The following is a 22,931-nucleotide window of genomic DNA, read 5'->3' as shown; positions in this document are numbered from 1 at the left end:
GTTTGGCTAGCAGGTAAAGCCAGGGCTTTGAAAGTTAGTAAAAGTGAGTGGAAAGTAAGAGGGAAGAAATAGTGAATTCAGAAATTTAGGAGGTCAATTTTGTTTCTTTTTATGGCTGAGTAATGTTCCATTGTATATATGTGCCACATCTTTATCCATTCATCTGTCGATGGACACCTAGGTTGTTTCCATGTCCTGGAATAGTAGATAGTGCTGCAATGAAAATTGCGGTACATGTCTCTTTGAATTATGGTTTTCGCAGGGTATATGCCCAGTAGTGGGATTGCTGGGTCGTATGGTAGTTCTATTTTTAGTTTTTCAAGGAACCTCCATACTATTCTCCATAGTGCCTGTGTCAATTACATTCCCACCAACAGTGCAAAAGGGTTTCCTTTTCTCCACACCCTCTCCAACATTTAAATACTGTATGCTAACACATATATATGGAATCTGAAAAAAAAAAAAAAGGTTCTGATGAACCTAGGGGCAGGACAGGAATAAAGATACAAACGTAGAGAATGGACTTGAGGGCATGGGGAGGGGGAAGGGTAAGCTGGGATGAAGTGAGAGAGTGGCATGGACATATATACACTACCAAATGTAAAATAGATAGCTAGTGGGAAGCAGCTGCATCGTGCAGGGAGGCAGCTCAGTGCTTTGCGACCACCTAGAGGGGTGGGATAGGGAGAGTGGGAGGGAGGGAGTCGCAAGAGGGAAGAGATATGGGGACATATGTATATGTATAACTGATTCACTTTGTTATACAGCAGAAACTAACACAACATTGTAAAGCAATTTTACATCAATAAAGATGTTTTAAAAAAACAGAACAGAATAGAATAGAATAAAATAAAATAAAATAAAATAAAAAAGAAATTTAGGAGGCAGACCTGGGCCAGGCCCAGCCAGGGTGAGGGCCAAGGCAGAGGCACTGGAGTGCAGGGGGTGGGCTCTGCAGGGAAGTGTGCCAGAGGGGGCACGGGGAGAGCAGGGTGCTGCGGTTTGAGCTTGAGGGTGAAGTTGGTGAAGCAGGAGGATGGGCCAGCAGTCTGAATGCCAGAATGGATAACCGTTTTGCTACGGCATTTGTAATTGCTTGTGTGCTTAGTCTCACTTCTACCATCTACGTGACAGCCGCAATTGGCACAGACTTCTGGTATGAATATCGAAGTCCGGTTCAAGAAAATTCCAGTGATTTGAACAAAAGCATCTGAAATGACTTTGCTAGTGATGAGGCAGATGAAAAGACATAATGATGCACTTTTCCGATATAATGGCACAGTGGGATTGTGGAGACGGTGTATCACTATACCCCAAAATACATACTAGTACAGCCCACCTGAAAGGACAGAGTCATTTGATATGGTCACAAAATGCATGAGTTTCATGCTAAATGAGCAGTTCATGGAGAAATTTGTTGATCCTGGAAACTAGAACGGTGGCATTGATCTTCTTTGGACCTATATTTGGCGTTGCCAGTTCCTTCCATCTTTTGTTAGTCTAGGTTTGATGTGCCCTGAGGCTTTGACTGGACTTTGTGCTTGTATCTGCCGAAGCTTGTACCCCCACCATTGCCACAGGCATTCTCCATCTCCTTGTGGGTCTGTGTATCCTGGGCTCAGTGAGTTTCTACGTTCCTGGAACTGAACTACTCCACCTGAAATTAGAGCTGCCTGAGAATGTGTCTGGCGAATTCGGATGGTCCTTTTGCCTGGCTTGCGTTTCAGCTCCCTTACAGATCATGGCTTCTGCTCTCTTCGTCTGGGCCCCTCATACCAACCGGAAAGCGTACACCTTAATGAAGGCATATTGTGTGGCACGAGTGGGAATCTGCTTGCTTTACAATTGTCACTTTTATGATTTTTTTACATTAATATTTTCCCTTATCTCCCCCCGCAATTGTTTTTAACTTTGTGGTGTGTGTGTGTGTGTGTGTTGTGTGTGTGTGTGTGTGTGTGTGTGTGTGTGTGTGTGTGTGTATACCATTTCATCCTGAAAATTCATTTTATTTATTCACACAGATGGTTTCTTAATACTGCTAAAATGTATATGGAACCTGAGTGAGTCCATTTATCAGACAAACTAATCTAGGTTCAGAGTCCAGACAGAAAAAAATGGGTAGACTCTTGGCACAAATTTGTCAAAGAAAATTGGTAGTGAGGGATTGACCCAAAGCAAGTTCTTCTGATGTCTGTTGGACTTCTCAGTATAGTAACTGTATGTGTTTAACTGGAAACTCTAGTTTCTTTGGGAAACCTCTTATCATCGTCAAAACTTCTATTCACTTTGCTCTTGTAGATAGCCAGTCAGCCAGAGGTATTAGTACTATTTTCAAGGACTTAGGCTATCTAAAAAGGAAATTACCTAAGATCTTTTTCCCAAAATATTGGCATATAGCTTCATCTGAGGTGAAATATAGTAGTTGTTTACCTATACTGTGTCTGTTTACAAGAAAGGAAGTGTTTACATGGAATTTTAACTTTGTAACTGCATGAATTCCAGTTCAGTTAGACAAGAGGATTAACCTTATTTTACTTTTTTTTTTTTTTTTAACTCTCCTTAATATGTCAATAGGATTTTCAGTATCACCAAACCATTTTGGACTTTTGTTCCTTCCCTCCTCATACACCAGGCTTATTAAAACAGTGCTTTCTTTTTAACACTACATTGGGGTCCCAGAGTAAAATTCTCCAACTGCCATCTATTTATTTCAGCTAAGTACCATAAAGAAGGTTCCACCATAATGACCCCCTGGAGCTATGAAAACAACCACAAGACCTAAAGCTTTGGCTGGTCATTAACTTCCAACTATGGTCTTTATTTCTTGTGATGAAATGATGTGCCTTTCCTTGCCTAATCCCTTTCTGGTGTGTATCAACATTGTTTAATGTCTTCTAACTCAGTCATTATTTTATACATATGTCTATAAACACTGAACTTTAAAAATCTTATTTATTTATTCCATTACTGCAGTACTTGACAGATTTTTAAAAAATGTAACAGTAATTTCTTACAAAATCCTAAATCTTTCTTAAAAAATAAAAAATGAGAAGAGAAAAAAAAAAAAAAAAAAGAAATTTAGGAGGCAAATGATGAACACTGGCCAGGAAAATATTTCAAGAAAAACTTCAACCTTGGAAATCAGAATAGAAGAGGAATGAAATAAATATGTTAGTTAGAATTGTTTAGTGATCTTTGAGACCCCAGTTTCATTAGGTACAGAATCCTAAGTATACAAAATAAGTCAGCTATATGGAAGATAAGGCACCAAGGGTAAATTCATTTTCTAAGATTGCTAAAAGGAAATGGAAAGAAAGTGACAAAACAGTAAGAAGTTTGGGGGCAGCAATAATCAGAGAAGTGTGTTTGTATTTTTGTTTCTTTTTCTCAGGGGGTTGTTTGTTGCTTATCCCAAGTATATTTTCAGGCAGAGGGAAAGAAAGTAGTTGGAAATGAAAAATTAAAGAAATATATGTAGATAGATAAGTAATTTTATAGGACATATTTGATAAATCAAAGCTCTAGAGAAGACAGAACAATGAGTAGGATTAGAGCACAAGCAGAAGGATCGGCCTTGGTTAAAAAAGATTCTTTCTTTCTCAGAGATTGTAAAATGGAAAAGAGGGAGAAGCTATAGAGTGGTTTTAGAATTGAAAAAGTTGGATGATGAGTATGGGGAGCCTTGTGGGGAGGCTTATGGGGAGCCTTAAATTTCTCAGTAAAATGGAGGAGTAATATCATCAGGCCTTTTCTAATCAGTAACATAGTTTCCTTAACTTGGTCGATTCCACTGCCAGCTATAATGCATTGACCACATTTATGCTGCTGGTGCTCTTTAAAATGCCTGGAAACTTTTCTCCTCATTCCTGACAGTATTAATGAAATGATTCCATTAAGGCACAAACTAGGCTAATATTTTATTGAATTAATTTATTTAGATTGAGTCTGATTACTTAGGTATCATGATAATCACCCTGGAAGCATTTGAATAAAATAACCCAATTAATTTAATAAATTCTTAATTTACTCTTGCATTCCAAATGTAATTTAAAAAATCAGTTTAACCCATTAATATGGACTTAGCAACTTGGTTTATCAAATGAAGATAAAGCAACAAGCAAAAATGTCACTCATAAGAACTTTCTCCAGAAACATCATTGTCATTAATGTTCACAAATTTTCAAAAAAGGATGCATAATGATAGCATTATTATTTTATATTTGAAGTAATTTTTACTCCCAAGTGAAATTCTGATTTCTTAACAAATTATAAGCAGCTAATTTTGATTCTACTTATGCATTAGTGAATACTACTATGAATTAAATCACTTTCTTTCCCCAAGAGCTATATATATTAAGAACTGCTATCAATAATCTGGTACAAGGATCTTGGCCCTCCTAGTACATTCTCCCAGGAAAATTCAATAGCAGCTGTGTGGTAGAGACATAATAAGATGAAAATACTTATACAGACTTTGGTATACCTGTGACCTTTTCAAACCAGAATCACCCAGGCCAGTCTTCATTAGAGCTAAGACCCAACCAAAATAAAGTTCAAGTAACAGAAAGAACACATCCTCTTGACAAGATTGCCTTCAGTATTTTGTAGTCATAATTTGCAAAATGATATGGCAAGCTTTCCTGAACCAAAGAATCATAGGACTACTGATCCCCTGTGATGAAAAATATCACTACTTCAGAAATTGGAAGTTTTCATGAACTACATTTTTTTTTTTTTTTTTTCGGTATGCGGGCCTCTCACTGTTGTGGCCTCTCCGGGTGCGGAGCACAGGCTCCGGAAGCGCCGGCCCAGCGGCCATGGCTCACGGGCCCAGCCGCTCCGCGGCACGCGAGATCCTCCCAGACCGGGGCACGAACCCGTGTCTGCTACATCCGCAGGCGGACTCTCAACCACTGCGCCACCAGGGAAGCCTTCATAAACTGCGTTTTGAAAAGCCATATGTATCCCAAAAGCCACAAAGTGTCATTGCTTTCTGGTACTTTAGTAACAAACACTTAAACCTGAAAAATATGGGGAATGGAACACTGGCATTTCTTTTATCTGAGGACTTGATGAGAAAAATGATGCCTGGTAGTCCATGAACGGTAACTCATACACAAGGAGTCAGATCTAGAAGCCAGGGGTAAAAGTAGGTGCACATACCTGAGGTCAATGTTGGTGATTTAGTTAGTAAATTAATTCCAAAAAATTAGGCTAAATTGTGTCTTCCTTTTAGGCTAATAATCTTGGCATCATTGCTGTCTTTGGCAGCTGTTATTAACAATCCTGCAAATATATCTCTGCCTTTATTCTCAGAAAAACTCCTCTTCATTCTTGTGAGAGATGTCTTACAAAGCCCAAACAAGTAGTCATCTAATTAGAATGGGCATCAGAGTCACAAGAATGTTGGATTCTGAATCATCCCTCTGCTATGCTCTAAAGCTTGTTGGCAGAGAAGGAAAGAGAGAGCTGTTTCTTCCAATTCATCTCCCTTCTTTATAGCACTCTCACAATTCCCCCAACAAAATGAAAATGAGTCAACTGCATAACCCCATGGCAACAAGGTCCAGTCAAAGAGAAAGGTGAATCTTCATAGAGGACATTAGGAGCAGCCTGGCATACTCACTTGTTTGCTACTGACTGATGGTGTCATAGGAACTCTCAACGTCTGCCTAGGCCCTTCTTTTATGGAGCTAAGAACCTGAAGATTCAGGAGCATCAAAAAGTCAGAAGCCAAAACAAAGTCTCCTGCATTTGTGATATATGCTCCTTCCTAAAATGAAACTAATTCTGCAATAGTTCACGATTTATTTTAAAAGAGATGCATATGGCATGTTTAAAGGATAGATATTTGCAATACATCTGTACTGGATTTTACACACACCCACCCACACACACACACACACACACACACACACATGCTACTGAAAGTCTCAGCTTAGCCAACCCTCTATCATTAACTTTATTTGATCACTTCTGATTTAGTAACTAGGAACCAGTTGGTACTCACATGGAATATTTCTTTACGGTGCTCTAGGGAAAATGGATTTATGAAGTTGTTTTCAAATTATATTCATCCTTGTTAGTATTTTGAAAAAGAAAAAGGAGAAAGAAACACACTGGGTTATATATATTCTCATTTTCTTGTCCAAACAGTTTGTTGCAAGGAGACTACAAGACCACCTTGGGTTATTTTAAACTTCTTTCATTTGTAGCTATGTTTTTGGCCTTCATATGTGTTTATTAAGTGTAATAGTATCTGCTTTGTCTGGCTCCTCAAAGCAGCAGCCAGACCATAACAAAGTGAGTGTTGAGAAATACTGTTAACAAGATCAAGATATATACACAAATATTTGCTGCCATCAGCCTTCCTTCACCACAGGAAATTATTTAGGAAAAAGAAGCAGAGTGCCTTGTTCAAAGCAAATCCATGGCCACAAATGCCATCATTATTATTACTTTGCACTCTAATGTCTCTGCCTTGTTTTTTCCATCTTTTCATACTCATATAATGATTTCTTTTGTTCTAACTTTATCTCAAACCCATAGAACCCTGACACCAACTCTCTCTCATGGATGCCTGCTTTTTGGGTTGTTCTTTGTTCCTTCTTACATCTTCTCCTCAATTATATTTTTCCCTATTTTCTTCAGACATAATACTATTTTTTCATTATCTTCATCTTCCTTCTCATCCTGCCCTTGCAACCTACAGAGGTAATTCTTTATATATTTTTTCCTGTAGGGGAGAAATTCAACTGATTTGTATCTAGCTAGAGGGAAAGGAGAGGAGAGGGAGAGAAGAATAGTTCTTCTGAAGTATTTAGTGTCCAACACATGAGACCCGAGCAAACAATATTTGGATCTTCCACTGAGGGGTGGAAGCCCAGCCTTTACGTTTGGAAGCTCCCTGGTGTGCACATACTTTCTCCCAGGTCGTCAATTCTAGGTGCTACTGTGAAGGGATTCTTCACATCAAATTACAATCCCCCGTCAACTGACTTTAAGATAGATTATCAGGCGGGCCTGACCTAATCACATGCACCCTTAGATCTGTGTCTAGAGACATAGGAAATCAGAGACTCAAAGTCGGACATGCTCCTGTTGGTCTGGAAAAAAGGAAACACTAGTAAAGAACTGTGAGTGACCTCTAAGAGCCAAGAGGGATCCCTGGCAACATTATTTAAAAATGGGGACATTCCTACAACTACAAGGAACTGAATTCTGCCAACAAGCTTAATGAGTGTGAAAGAGGACATGGAGCCTCAGACGAGAATGACAGTGTGACCAACCCTTGGTGGCAGCCTTGATTATAACCGTGTGAAACCCTGAGCAGAGAACCTTAGCTACACCGTGCCCAGACTTTTGACATACAGGAACTGTAAGATAATAAATTTGCATTTCTTTAAGCCACTAAGCTCACAGTAATTTTTACACAGCAATAGAAAATTAACACATAAATAAATTATTTATAAATAAATTGCAAAAAAGCAAGTTTGTCATATATCTGCTGCTGCATGGTTGGGTTCTAATATGCTAAAATTATTTTTAACAAAGAAAATTTCATGATTCCAAAATAAAAGGGAAAATGTCTCAAAAGCCTTGTTTAATTGCTTACTAATATTCATATCTATAGATACAGCTAATAAAGATGCTGAAATAAATTATTACCGGTATCTTAAATAAAGAATTCAGAATACAGGAAATTGTAAGCAACAAACCACTATTATAGCATCCCAAGTATTCATTGATTTTAAGCTTTGGATACTGAACAAAGGCCTTAGAATCACTTATGTTTTAAAATAACTAAGTTCTTTAATGAAGTGCTTCAAAATACTGTAGAAAGGAGAAACTCTGGACTCACCAGAACTCCCTCCCCTTCTCTTTTCATCCATAGTGAGGGAGATACATGTCCACGGCGTTGATGACAAGGGACAGAATAACAAAATTTGGGGCAGATTCCATTCCTTGAACGGTTTTTCCAGTGTAGAATCTGTTGTTAACTCTTGCCTCTCCATTGTATGATATATACAATGCCTAATTCCCAGTTCCCCCTTTTTTCTTCCTAGTAGAAGCCCTTTTAACCCAGAGATTCACAATATATCTAGTCCTCAAGGAGGATTTTGATTTGTTTGTGCCAGTTAGATCATGGCCTTCCTTACTCTAGAGGTAGACATGTGAATTAAGTTTTCCCAATCAGATTGAAGAAAAGGAATATTTTCTAGGTTTAAGGGAGAAAGCTCCCCTTTCCTCTCCTGCTGGCAGTTAATAAGAATTAATGTTGCTCAGGATGTCACTGGCAGCCATCTTGAAACCATAAGGACAACCAGCCCTAGGAGGTAGCTGAGTACAACAGAGGAGAAAGACGAAAAGGAGCTGGATCCTCGATTAAATTAGGCTTCTCATTACAACACACTTGGAGCTCATTCTACCTCTGTACTTCCAGTTATATTAGATAATACATTTCTTTGTTGGTTAAACCCCTTGGAGTTGGGGTTTTTCTGTTATCTGCACCTCAAATATCCTAACAGATAATGTGAGAGATCAATACTCACCGTCAGTATGCTGTTTAAACTTCAGCTGAGCTTAATTCTCAAATGTAAAGCATTTCAAAGGCCTATAAAATTTCATCTCTAGTTTCCCAGGCAACTATCACATGTCACTCATGGATGTTCCGAAGCACACAGGTAATATTCCATCTCATCACCTCAATTTTAAACCTGGAGAAAGACAAATGAAATGGGTGCCAATAAATCCTCAAGGCTGCAGAGATAAAAGAAAAAATGAAAATCCAGGAGGCAAAGGAAAGTAAACAATCTACTCTGCTATCTAATCTCCCCTTTTCCACTCTTTGTTTTCATTTCTCTTTTTTAATGCTGCCATGAGAGATTCAAAATTAGATATAAATTTTCCTGGAGGCTAAGTCCTTCTTTCTGCATTAGTTTTCTGGACTCACTTGACCCTTGCATATAAGTAACACTGCCTCCTGCACAGAAAAGATTCAAAAATTCCAAATTCATAATCTAAGACCTTTTGTTCTCTTCTCTCCCACATCATAAGAATAAAAATCAATCTTAGACCTAAATAGGTATAATACACTTTAACATAAATCATTTAAATGCTAATATTCTTTCTCTCTAAATGATTCTTTGATAAGCCTGAATTATATGCAAAATGATGGAAATAAAATTGAAAAATTATTTTTTGTCAAATTTTATAATGGTTTTTCCCATCATAGGCAATAAGTTGGAGATAATTTCAAGCCAGGGTAGGCAGCTTTGTTCATAGCTGCTTTGGATAGTAACCAAATGAGACTTTAATTCAGGCCACAGAAGAAATCTCATGAGACACAAAACATTCAGAAAAGCTGAGGACTTCTATGTACCCAAGAACTACTCAGCCAGAAACCCAGAAAGCAAGATCATCCCTCACTTGAACTGCTCATTGGCTCCCTACTGGCTTCTTGGCTTCCACTTCTTTCCTGCTATCACCTACTGTCCACACAGTAGCCAGCATGATCCTGTTAATTATGAAATAGAACATCATGTCTGCTCAAAACCTCCAACAACTTTTCATCTCACTCAGAACCCGATGGCCATCAGACCTCCATATAATCTGACCTTCTACCACCCTGTTTGACTTTATATTCTGTGCTACTTTCCTTCTCAAAGTCCACCCCATCCACCTTGGCCTCTTTGATGTTAAAAATGCCAAGCATGCTTTCACTCAGTGCCTCTGGACTTACACGTCCTCTGCCTATGAAGTTCTTCTCAGAGATATTTCCTTAGCTCACCCACTTTAAGTAGGTTTCTGCTGAAATGTCCCTGTATCTATTCAGATACTTTCATTACTTCCTGCCCAACCTATACAAAATAGCACCTTCTATATCACTCTCCATCTCCTCACCCTATTTTCTTAGATTTTTTTCATAGCATTTGTCATCCCTGAACATATTACATAATTTATTGTCTATCATCCATGACAACATGAGCTCCATGATGTCAGGAACTTCCCTTTGTTCATTGCTTATATCCCAGCACTTCGAACCAGTACCTGGCACTTGATAGAAGCTAAATAAGTATTTCTTAAATACATGAATAAACTTTTATTTCAATAAAAGTTGCCAAGAATATTCACAACATATCTAGATAGAATACTGTTTTAATGAAAGCCATTTTATCATATAATTCTGTATAATGAGATTATTTCTCATTCTTTTGCTTTTAAAAAAAAGTTATTTCCTTGGAAACAATCTAAATATTTATCAACAGAGGAATGGATAAAGAAGATGTGGTACATATATACAATGGAATATTATTCAGTCATAAAAAAGAATGAAATAATGCCATTTGCAGCAACATGGATGGACTTAGAGATTATCATACTAAGTGAAGTAAGTCAAAGACAAATATCATACGATACCACTTATATGTGGAATCTAATACAAAAAATGATACAAATGAATTTATTTACAAAACAGAAACAGACTCACAGGTCTCGAAAAAAAACTTATAGTTACCAAAGGGGAAACGTGGTGGGGGAGGTGATAAATTAGGAGATTGGGATTAATATATATGCACTACTATATATAAAATAGATAAACTGCAAGGACCTACTGTATAGCACAGGGAACTATACTCAATATCCTGTAATAATCTATATGGAAAAAGAATCTAATAAAGAATATATAAATATATATATATATGATTCACTTTGCTGTACACCTGAAACTAACACAACATTATAAATCAACTCTACTCCAATAAAAATTAAAAAGCTATTTCTTTTTAAAAGGGAAATATATATTAATTACAGAGAAATATGTATGTGCATGTGTACATATGTGTGGAAAAATGTAAAGGAAGGAAAACAATGTAGCTACAATTCCATCCATCAAAGGACAACCACTGTTACAAACTATATAGGAAGAAGTTATTTTCATTTCCTGGGAAACAATTTAAATTAACATTTCATTCCATGGATTGAAACAATTTCAGTTTTTGCTAAGAAACAGACTGAGCAAAGCACCATCAAAGACTCACTGACTATTCAGCACAATGTTAGGCTTGATTATTCACAAAGAACACACATTTCAGATTGTCCCAACTGGGAGAAGCCTGGTCTCCCCATACAAGAACAAATACCAGCTTTAGCAATTTTCTAGGAAGTAGACAAAGAAAACAAACAAATCAACAAAACATCAAAAGGCAAAAACCAAACAATTAAAAATGTCAGTGAATTTCCTCTAGCATTTCATTCAACTACAGTTATAAGTGGAGCAAAACTATATTTACCCTCCCTAATGCCTCTATGTTATTAGCAATTAAAATTTCCCTTTGTAAGAAGCTCAAGGCTCTACATCCTTTCTTTGAATTATTATCCATGAATCAATTACAATTTGATATTATTTATATATATATATATATGTATATAAAATGTACAAAAATTTTTTTAAATAAAATTTACATTAAATCTCTTCTGGCACTGTGGCTGCAGCTTTCAACTTTTACCTAATTGACTGTGCTATGACTGTTTGGATGTTCTTCTAAGCTTGTAGCACATATCATTAGCATTTCCATAATGTCAATATTCTAGTTAAATTTTGTCCTTTGAATTCATCTACCTAAATAAGAAAATTCAATTTTGAAATTAATTCATCTCCATTCATTTATCCAGCAAAACAAGTTCAAATTATGTATTTTCAAGTTACCTAAGGTTATAATGTTTTTAGAGGTTTGTTTCATTTGAATTTTCAAAATCATATGGCAGATGTTTTCAAATGACATATTTTTGTTGTTGTTGAAATTCCCCATTATACATATATCTTAATACTCCCTCTGGAGTCCTCAATAGGACTGCTTAAAATGTTACTGGGAAAAACAAAAAAAGACATGACATGCTGACATGCAAGTCAGTGGCTTAGGAAAGACTGTTCCCATATTGAGGGTAGTCAGCTTAAACTGACTCAGCCCAAGTCCAAAAGTTTAAATATTTATAGTGTTCTTTATAGTTTGTCTTTTATATTATAGTTTGTCTTTTACCAATTCAGAGATTTTTATTTTCCAAAATTTAACTGCAATCTCCATTTTACTAATAATATTCATTCTTTTTATAGAACAGGAAAACTCAGCAATGCACAGAAGACAGATGGTTTTGATCTAAAACTCATGTCCTAAACTAAAATTTAGCCCCAGTTACTGGGGAAGATATGTCATAAAGCCACTGTCAATAGGATCTGTGCTCTAAAGAGAGAAGCAGGGGCTTTATTTTACTACTAGGAAATGCAACGTTAAATATATGTTTTCTTAAATCACAATCTAAGACCATCGAGCAAATGAGTGAGAAATTTAGGTTAAGGCTTAAGCCTCCTTTAAACATTTATCATGACATTACAGGAATACATTGTTCCTCCAGCTTCCCAAATAGGTGCCACATGGAGAAGCTAATGTCCAAGAGCATCTAAAGTGTAACCATAATGTTGACTCAGAGTATGCATACCCTCATTCAGTAAATCTTATGTTTATTGATTGATGCCTACCTTATGTTAAACACTCTTCTAGGGGCAGGGGAACCAAGCAAAGTCCTGTCACTCAAGGAGCGTATAACCAGTCATCTCACAAAATCCGAAGGTTTAACCAATATACATCAGGCTTCTCAGAGTAAACAGATAGATGTTTTGGGGGGATTTAATCTCATGATATATCCAGTCTTGTACCATTTAAAAAATGTCCTCAGCATTACCTGGGGGTGCTTATAAAAAATAGATTCCTTGGCCCTCTTGACACTGAATCAGAATCTATTAGATTACGGCCCAGATATGCACTCCATTGTCAAGAACTGGAAACCAGCAGAAAAGAGAATAAAAGGAATTTCCCAACCTCTCCCTCTCCACTCCTTCGTCAGTCTGAATCCAACCCCTCTGGTGTTTCTCCTCCCTCTAGTTCACAGAGCTGAAAATGTTGTTCAGCTTGATGTAATAACGATAACTATAATGATACAAATTGCATAGTCCACTCCCCATGGTGCTGCATAGAGAACTGATGGCCTTGTGCCGGCAGGGCAGTCATGTATCAAAGTTGCAGGACCTGTGTAGAATTCAGGAAATGCCAGTGCTCTCCTTTGCTTTATGTTCCTTGTAACCTTGCTGTCTCTCTCAGTTGCTGTAGCGGAGAACAGGCAATCCATCAGAAGAGAAACATCATAAACTACCCTTCTGCCCTCCAAAGTACCCTTTCCTCCTCCACCTTCTGATTTCAAAATTGAAGCTGGAAGGAATTTTAAGATAGTGTGGGAATGCTTGGGGCTCTCAGAATCCTGGCCCCAGCCTTTTGGTCCTCAGCCTATCCCAACTAAATCTTTCTTATTAGAGACATCTCCTCTCCTCTCAAAAGACACTGGACTTTTCCAGAAAGCAGTCACAAATTCCATAGAAATTGCATTGCGGGCAAGGACGCGTTTCTATCAGATTTGTCAAGCGGTCTGGTTCAACTTCCAGGGCCTGACAAGACCTGTGCTCATCTCTGAATGCGCCAGTACTTTTGCACAGTCTCCTCACATGTGGGACTGTGGGAGTATGTATATGTGGTCTTTTCTTTATGCTTTTGAAAGAAGAACAGTAAAGACCAAAAAGACACAGGAAAAAAGGGGAGGAAAATTTATCATGAAAATTTAATCCATATCCAGTGTTTTTAGCAGTTTGGGAGCAAGTACAAACTCCGTTATTTGTGCAGCTATTTCTGTCACCTCCCAGTGACCCTCAGAGCTGGACTCTCCACTGCCCAGGGAGACAGAGTTTTGCAGTTTTTGAAGGCAATGAAGGACCCTTGTCATAAGTTTATTAGGATGTAAAACCCAGCTATTTTACTGGAAGCATTTCCATTTTTTTTATGCATACTGAACCTGCTAATGGACTGTCTCATGTTCTTTGCTCTTCTTAATTCAATATTCTGTCACTTTCATTTTCAAGATGTCTCAAAGAAAACTAAATTACTATGATGTGCTTGATATGCAAGAATCAAAATGGACTTATATCCTAATGTACCTTCAGTTTAGTATTTGTGGACCAAAGATTGTTTTTATAGGTAATTTCTTAAAATGTATGAAGTGTCCTACTTCCATTGTCACTCACATAAGAAGGGCAATGACACCATTTTATATGAACTAAGGAAAATTTCAGTTTATTATGGAAATAAATGTACTAATCAATCTGTTGAGGGAACACTATCTTAGAGTTATTATATGTGGATTCTACACTATACGTAGCTTACATGTAAGGTATACATAGTACTTAAACATAAACATGGGTACATTTTTTCCCCAATAGAAACTAATGATCACTGCATTTGAAAGCCACCAAGTGCCTCTCCCAAATAGCAACTCCTTTATTCCACATCCAGAGGTAGCCCATTCCTCTTTTTTTTTTTTTTTGATAGCTTTATCACCTATGTCTGTATCCCTAATCAACAAAATTTAATTTTATGTGTTTATTAACTTTTTTATAAATGAATTTTATAAATTCATTCATTTTGCTGTCTACTTTGTTTACTTAATATAACTTGTGACATTCATCTAGATGATAGAGTTAACTTTATTTTCACTGCTGAATATTATTCCATTGTACAAATATCACACTTTTTTATTTATTCAATTTTTAGTCAGTGGACATTTGAAGTGCCTCCATTTTTTTTTTTTTTTTTTTTTTCACTACTAAAAATAAATTAGTTCTGGGACTTCCCTGGTGGTCTAGTGGCTAAGACTCCACACTCCCAATGCAGGATGCCTGGGTTCAATCCCTGGTCAGGGAACTAGATCCCGCATACCACAACTAAAAGATCCTGCGTGCTGCATCTAAGACCCGGCACAGCTGAATAAATAAATTAAATAAATAAATATTAAAAAAAATAAATTAGTTATTTTCAGCAGATATTGTTAAATGTAAACAAAATCTAGGTTTTAACTTCCTGTTAGATCCACAAAGAAGTAACTACACTGTGCAAGGTTCATTGTTTGATTCTACTTAGGAAGTAGGCCACGGATGTCTCTTTAGCTTTGTTTATTGTTTTCTCCCCTCTGTTTCTGCAGTTTGAACCTCTCTTCTCATTCCCCACCATTGTACCCACTTTCCACAGAATTTCCAATATACCAAAAACAAAAACAAAAACACAAAGAAAACTTTACTTCACATAGGCAATGAAAACATGCCCTGGCAATCATAAAGAAAATAGTAAGGAAATCTTTCTGTACTCTGTCTCCTGCCTATTATTTCATATTGCATGTATTAAGGTACGTGTTTTTACTCGAAATATTTGTGAAATCTGTTGGTGAGTTTCTGTTCAGAAAACTATCTGTGTAAGTTTCTCAGCACCAAGTGTCTACTTTTGATTTATTAGCTCCAGCACCTCTCTTGGACATCTGCTGCATCTCCATGTGGCTCATCTACTTGTCCCCTTTGGCTACTGAGCTTTACGGACTGTTTCAGGAAGTTTATTACTACTGCAAGCATGGAACATACTGCTTTGTCAGTCAGCCTCTCCGTCAGACAATGCTATTACTTGTCTAGTCCCTGCACTACTGACTCTCACAGATGAGGGGGTAATAGGATGCTGTCTAATCTTCTCCAATCACATTTTGCCAGTAAGAAATAGGAAGGAGTCCTCACACCTGGCCATTTCAGATATAGCCCTGCTTACCTGGATCTTAATGGTTCTTAAAGGCTCTGGAATTTGATTACTGGTTACTAATCCTGCCTTCTCCACTAACTATCTGTACATTCTTAATCAAATTAGGTAACCTAATGCTGCCTCAGTTTAGTTGTCTGGAAAGTGGGATATAAAACAATACCACATCAGTTAGTTCTTGCTGTGTAACAACTCTCCCCAAAACTTAGCAGCATAAAACAATAATCATTTATTATTTCTCATGACTCTGTGTGTTGTCTGGGCTGGTCTGATGTTCTGTGCTGGACTTGACTGATCTCAACATGACTTATTCAGGATGTATTCTCAGCTGGCAGGTTAGCTGAGGATTGGCTGATCTAGGAGAGCGTTAGTTGGGTTATTCAGCTCTGCTGCACATGGTCTCTCAGCCTGGATTAGTCCTCATGCTAATGGCAGGGTTTTAAGAGCATGAGGACATAATTAGCCAAATGTTACTTTGCTAAAGCAATTCACATGGTTAGCCCAGAGTCAAAATAGATGGAAACTACAAAGTTAAAGCAGAAAAGGAGGCAATACTTGGGTCCATCAATACAATAATTTTACCTAATAATATCAATATCTAATCAAAAATGTGAGAATTAATCCATGTAAATATCTTGGTATAATGTCAGATACATAATAAAAACTGGTAAAGAACCAGTTATCACCCTACTATCTAGGACAGGAATAATGTCTTCTTGTCCAAAATATGTTTATTAAATAGAAAGGCAATGACAGCTTTCTTCTGTTCCCGGAATTAAGAAAAAAATTCCTAAAAAAATTATCACTGAAAAAAATGTAGACTCTATTCCCAAGAACCTTTATATAGGGAGTCAGCAAATACTTTCTATAAAAGGGTGGAGAGTAAATAGTTTAGACTCTGAAGGCCATATGTCTCTGTCACAACTACTCAACTCTACCATTGTAGTGAGAAAGCAGCCATACATAAGAATGTCACCAAATGGGCACGGCGATGTTCCAACAAAACTTTATTTACAAAAACAGGTGATGCAACAGATTTGGCCCAGAAGCCATATAGTTCACTGTTTCCAAATGTAAATGGACAAATGACCAAGCATGTGAAAGCCTGGGAAGCTTATAAAGAACTTAACCAGTTAGTATGATTTATTCCTAGGTTCACTAGTCTTCTATTTTACTTTTTCTGAAGTTTTCGGTATACTATTGAAATGATAATTATTATGAGGCATATATACTCCAAATATCAAGCAATCAACAGATAAAGGCTGTTATACCAGAATATGGATATATTGGTGTAATATAGGTTGTATTTCCTATACAAAGTCTTCATTGTATAGGAAAACCAAAATAGCAAATCGTTTTCAGATTATTTGCCATAAAAAAGCTCTTAAAGTGGCTTCCCTGGTGGCGCAGTGGTTGAGAGTCCGCCTGCCGATGCAGGGGACGCGAGTTCGTGCCCTGGTCTGGGAGAATCCCACGTGCTGCGGAGCGGCTGGGCCCGTGAGCCATGGCCGCTGGGCCTGTGCGTCCGGTGCCTGTGCTCCACAACGGGAGAGGCCACAATGGTGAGAGGCCCGCGTACTGCAAAAAAAAAAAAAAACAAAGAACAAAAAACAAAAAAAACCTCTTAAATAATATAGCTTATTGATGATTGATAGAAGTTTCCTGCCCATATATTCAAAGCATGGCAATATAAATCACATATTTTCATTTGTAAGGAGTAAATGATATTCATATTCTGATGTGATTTATTATTTTGAAGTTGAACACAATGTGACTTTATAAGTGTGAAGGTGCATTAGACTGGGTTATTAACATTACAAAAGTTGGGTATAGCTATAATTTGGTTCCATAAAAAACAGCAGTAATATATTTTGGATGCTCTAAATTAATAGTGATTTTAAAGCTGTGATAACATAGGCCATCACAAGACATATATTAATGGAACCGTCTAGTAAGAAGTTTACTCTTCCACTTTACTAAGAAGCATCTTTCGGGCAAAGAATTGTTTTTACTGCCTAGTCCTTCTTCATGGCAAGTTTTGTGTGTAGATTTTGAGAGGGAAAATCATTCAGGAAGTACTGAAAACCTACAAATGTGTTTGGAGAAAATAAAAATCGATCATGGCATTACAACCATTTCTATACATTTTCCATGTATAGAAAAGTTAACTTTTCAGAAAAGTTGTCTTATTAGTTCACTTATATTTGCATTCAAACTCTAAATATCCCTTGCTTGGCAACTCTTATTCAGCTTTCCTAATTATACTTATCATAGATCATGTATATTCTCTGGTTTTAGTTTTTTGGGTTTTTTTTTGGTATTTGAGACCTGTGGTCTTAGAATTAGATTTTTTAACACTATTTATTTTTTTAAACATCTTTATTGAGTTTAATTGCTTTACAATGGTGTGTTAGTTTCTGCTTTATAACAAAGTGAATCAGCTATACATATACATATATCCCCATATCTCCTCCCTCTTGCATCTGCCTCCCAACCTCTCTATCCCACCCCTCTAGGTGGTCACAAAGCACGGAGCTGATCTCCCTGTGCTATGCGGCTGCTTCCCACTAGCTATTGATTTAACATTTGGTAGTATATAAAAGTCCATGCCATTCTCTCACTCCGTCCCAGCTTACCCTTCCCCCTCCCCGTGTCCTCATGTCCATTCTCTATGACTGCGTCTTTATTCCTGCCCTGCCCCTAGGTCCTTTAGAACATATATATATTTTTTAGATTCCACATATATGTGTTAGCACACGGTATTTGTTTTTCTCTTTCTGACTTACTTCACTCTGTATGACAGACTCTAGGTCCATCCACCTCACTACAAGTGACCGAGTTTCATTTCTTTTTATGGCTGAGTAATATTCCATTATATATGTGTACCACATCTTCTTTATCCATTCCTCTGTCGATGGACATTTAGGTTGTTTCCATGCCCTGGCTATTGTAAATAGTGCTGCAATGAGCATTGGGGTACATGTGACTTTTTTGAGTTATGGTATTCTCAGGGTATATGCCCAGCAGTGGGATTGCTGGGTCATGTGGTTGTTCTATTTTTAGTTTTTTAAGGAACCTCATACTGTTCTCCACAGTGGCTGTACCAATTTACATTCCCACCAACAAAGCAAGAGTGTTCCTTTTTCTCTGCACCCTCTCCAGCATTTATTGTTTGTAGATATTTTGATGATGGCCATTCTGACTTGTGTGAGGTGATACCTCATTGTGGTTTTGATTTGCATTTCTCTAATAATTAGTGATGTTGAGCATCTCTTCATGTGCCTCTTGGCCATCTGTACATCTTCTCTGATGAAATGTCTACTTAGGTCTTCCATCTATTTTTTGATTGGGTTTGTTTTTTTGATATTGAGTTGCATGAGCTGTTTGTATATTTTGGAGATTAATCCTTTGTCCATTTCTTTGTTTGCAAATATTTTCTCCCATTCTGAGGGTTGTCTTTTTGTCTTGTTTATGGTTTCCTTTGCTGTGCAAAAGCTTTTAATTTTAATTAAGCCCCATTTGCTTACTTTTGTTTGTTTTTTCTTTTTTTTCCATTTGCTTATTTTTGTTTTTATATCCATTACTCTAGGAGGTGGGTCATAAAAGAACTTGCTGTGATTCATGTCAAAGAGTGTTATGCCTATGTGTTCCTCTAAGAGTTTTATAGTGTCTGGTCTTTCATTTAGGTCTTTAATCCATTTGAGTTTATTTTTGTGTATGGTGTTAGGGAGTGTTCTAATTTCATTCTTTTACATGTAGCTGTCCAGTTTTCTCAGAACCACTTATTGAAGAGGCTGTCTTTTCTCCATTGTATAGTCTTGCCTCCTTTCTCATAGATTAGGTGACCATAGGTGTGTGGGTTTATCTCTGGGCTTTCTATCCTGTTCTATTGATCTATATTTCTTTTTCTGTGCCAGTACCATACTGTCTTGATTACTGTAGCTTTGTCATATAGTCTGAAGTCCAGAAGCCTGATTCCTCCAGCTCTGTTTTTCTTTCTCAAGGTTGCTTTGGCTATTCGGGGTCTTTTGCGTTTCCATAAAAACTGTAAACTTTTTTGTTCTAATTCTTTAAAAATATGCCATTGGTAATTTGATAGGGATTGCACTGAGTCTGTAGATTGCTTTGGGTAGTATAGTCATTTTCACAATATTGATTCTTACAATCCAGAAGCATGGTATATCTCTCGATCTGTTTGTGTTATGTTTGATTTCTTTCATCAGTGTTTTATAGTTTTCCAACTACAGGTCTTTTGCCTCCTTAGGTAGGTTTACTCCTATTCTTTTTGTTGCAATGGTAAATGGGATTGTTTCCTCACTTTCTCTTTCTGATCTTTCAGTGTTAGTGTATAAGAAAACAAGAGATTTCTGTGCATTAATTTTGTATCCTGCCACCTTACCAAATTCATTGATTAGCTCTAGTAGTTTTCTGGTGGATCTTTAGGATTTTCTATGTATTGTATCATGTTATCTGCAAACAGCTACAGTTTTACGTCTTCTTTTCCAATTTGTATTCCTTTTATTTCTTTTTCTTCTCTGATTGCCGGGGCTAGGACTTCCAATACTATGTGGAATAATAGTGATGAGAGTGGAATTTTCACCATGTCTACTACACAAATGACTTTAGGTGACTTACATATTTATTGATTTTCATTTTTTTAATTGAGGTATAATTGACATAGAATATTGTGTAAGTTTAAGATGTACAGCATGTTGATTTGATACATTTATATATTCCAATATGATTATCACCAGAGCATTAGCTAACACCTTTATCACATTATATAATTATCATTTATTTTTCTATTGCTTTTTAAAACAAACCTTTATTAAATATCATGGCACTCAGGCCACTGTGCTTATATAATTATATAGGGTAAGTAGACAGGAAAGGAGAGAGATAATTCTTCCAGGAATTTGGATGCAATGATTACTATATTTGAACACTCAATTTTGTTTTGAACATGGTGGGAATCAAAGCAAAAATGAAACCATAGGGGTTTACATGTTTCTCATTGTAAGATAAAAAGAAATGCAAAGTTCTATGGAATAGACATGTTTTCTTGCAACATATACTAAGGAAAATGTGACTTATTTTTTCAGAAGATTAAAACTTGTCCATCTTTTAACTCTTACTACGTCGTACTAAAAGCCAAGAAAAGGTATAAGGACAGTGGACTGTTAGCTCAGCCAGGGAAGTCTAGATACATCTTCTGGTTATCTAAAATGATACAGGAATAGGACTTGGAAAATAAAATAAGAGAAATGAATGGATAATAGTCCCTAGTGCATTTATCTAGTATCTTATATTTAATTTGTAAATATTTCTTATATATTATTGATGAGCACCTTGCCAAATATGGATAAATTATTATCACCACATGATTATGACAGTCTTCCCTACAATAGAAATCTAGAATTATCTGCTTATAACATAGTGACTTAAAACTATTAAATTTAAATCCATGAAATGTTTAAAAATTTTTTGTACAATGCCAGGCTTTCTTGAAAATAAAGCCACTATGTAAGTTTTGCCAGCTAAAGTATCTTCTCTGTTGGAGAAAATATTTTCTCAATAATTTGGGGAGGATTTTTATCATACACCAATCCTTCAGTTTTATTTTAGGAGTTCCAATAGATGATGATATGTATTTTGTCAGTCATATAATTTTTTTTAGGTATCTGGTATGATTCTAATTAAAATAAAATTCTTTGTACAAAAACGATAAGAATTTTCAGTAAAGTGGGCAGGCAATATAGCAGATTTTTACCACATTGTGAAGGGTCTGAGATTCTGCTTCTCTTTGCTTGTGTCCTTTAGAATAGCCAGCCCTTCAGCTGGTCAGTGGTACACAAAATTTCAGTTGTCAATGAATTTTACAGATCATGCTAGTTGCTGCTTTATTCCCAAGGAAGGAGTCAACAACTCTTAACTTAGCAGGTGTCACGGTGCAGTTGAGCTTGACAACGTCTCAGGAAATGTACTTAAAAGGACTTGAATTGGACTTTCCTATTTTACCCTTATTCAGATAGGCCATCAGATCGTTATGTGCCATTTCTCATTCCCAGTAGGGCAATGATATTATCCTCAGAGGGTGCTGTGTTGGCATCTCTTGCTCCCACAATTCATTGTATAATTTTTAATGCCTTGTGACATGCAAGTGGGAATCATATATGTAATAGGAGTAGGCTAATTTAACCTACTCCTATAATACTGTTCTTCTGCTTGCTAGTAGGTTCCTGTATTTTATATTTTCTTCCTTGCCATTTTTCAATAGTTTTCGTGTTAAATGAGACAAGCTCTGCCAAATTAGAGTGAAGAACTTATTCCTTCAGTCTTCACTTATCTTTCCCTTCTATTCAGATCAGCAGCTTATACCTACTGAGCACTTAGTAGGGCCACCCCTGTGTTCTAAGTGCTTTACATACACAAACAGATTGAATCAGAACAACAGTCCTAGGAAGTGAACACTATTAGGATCATCGTTTCAGAGATGAGGAAAAATAAGCCAGTCGGTTCAAGGTGATACAGCTAGTACGTGTAGGAGCCAGAAGTCTAACCCAGGCACAGCCTAATTTCAGAGTAGGCTCTGAAATCATAAATCTATTCTGCCTCTCAATCGTTCAAGAACCAGGTCAAATATCTGGTTCCACTACTTACTAGTTGTGTGATTTCAGTCAAGTCCTATGAACTAATTAAGGCTCTGTTTCCACATCTCTAAAAAGATGCCTAATACCCTCATCAAAGAGTTGTTTGTGGGCATTGGATGGGGACATAAACATAACAGCCATTTGTAAAATCAGAGCATGACTATATAGTAAGGAAAATAAGAATTTTTAAAATTGCTGTAATGGATGAAGAATTAACTTCATCCCTTCACTTATGAAAGGGGCGGGGGGAGTAATGGGAGAAAAGACAAATATTTACTAAGTATCTGTTCTATGTATGAAATTAAATAGACTCAAAGGTGGCAAAGCAAAAGATGACTTAGTAAAATTAATAGACCAGTGATTTACTCTTAGTTTTTTTTTTTTTTTTTTTTTTTGCGGTACGCGGGCCTCTCACTGTTGTGGCCTCTCCCGTTGCAAAGCACAGGCTCCGGATGCACAGGCTCAGCGGCCATGGCTCACGGGCCCAGCCGCTCCGCGGCATGTGGGATCTTCCCGGACCGGGGCACAAACCCGTGTCCCCTGCATCGGCAGGCGGACTCTCAACCACTGCGCCACCAGGGAAGCCCCAACTCTTAGTTTTCTTTAA

The 22,931-nt window shown here is 37.0% G+C and overlaps 1 pseudogene; it reads left to right on the top strand.

The window, feature by feature from the left end:
* Positions 1-1,049: 1,049 nt before the first annotated feature.
* Positions 1,050-22,931, top strand: part of LOC103084243 (claudin domain-containing protein 1 pseudogene) — a 38,120-nt pseudogene continuing 16,238 nt past the window's right edge.

This window comes from Lipotes vexillifer, unplaced genomic scaffold (genome assembly GCF_000442215.2).
Source record: "Lipotes vexillifer unplaced genomic scaffold, Lipotes_vexillifer_v1.1 scaffold1164, whole genome shotgun sequence".
In the NCBI taxonomy this organism is placed as follows: domain Eukaryota; kingdom Metazoa; phylum Chordata; class Mammalia; order Artiodactyla; family Lipotidae; genus Lipotes; species Lipotes vexillifer.
This window is presented reverse-complemented; position numbering and strand designations above follow the sequence as displayed.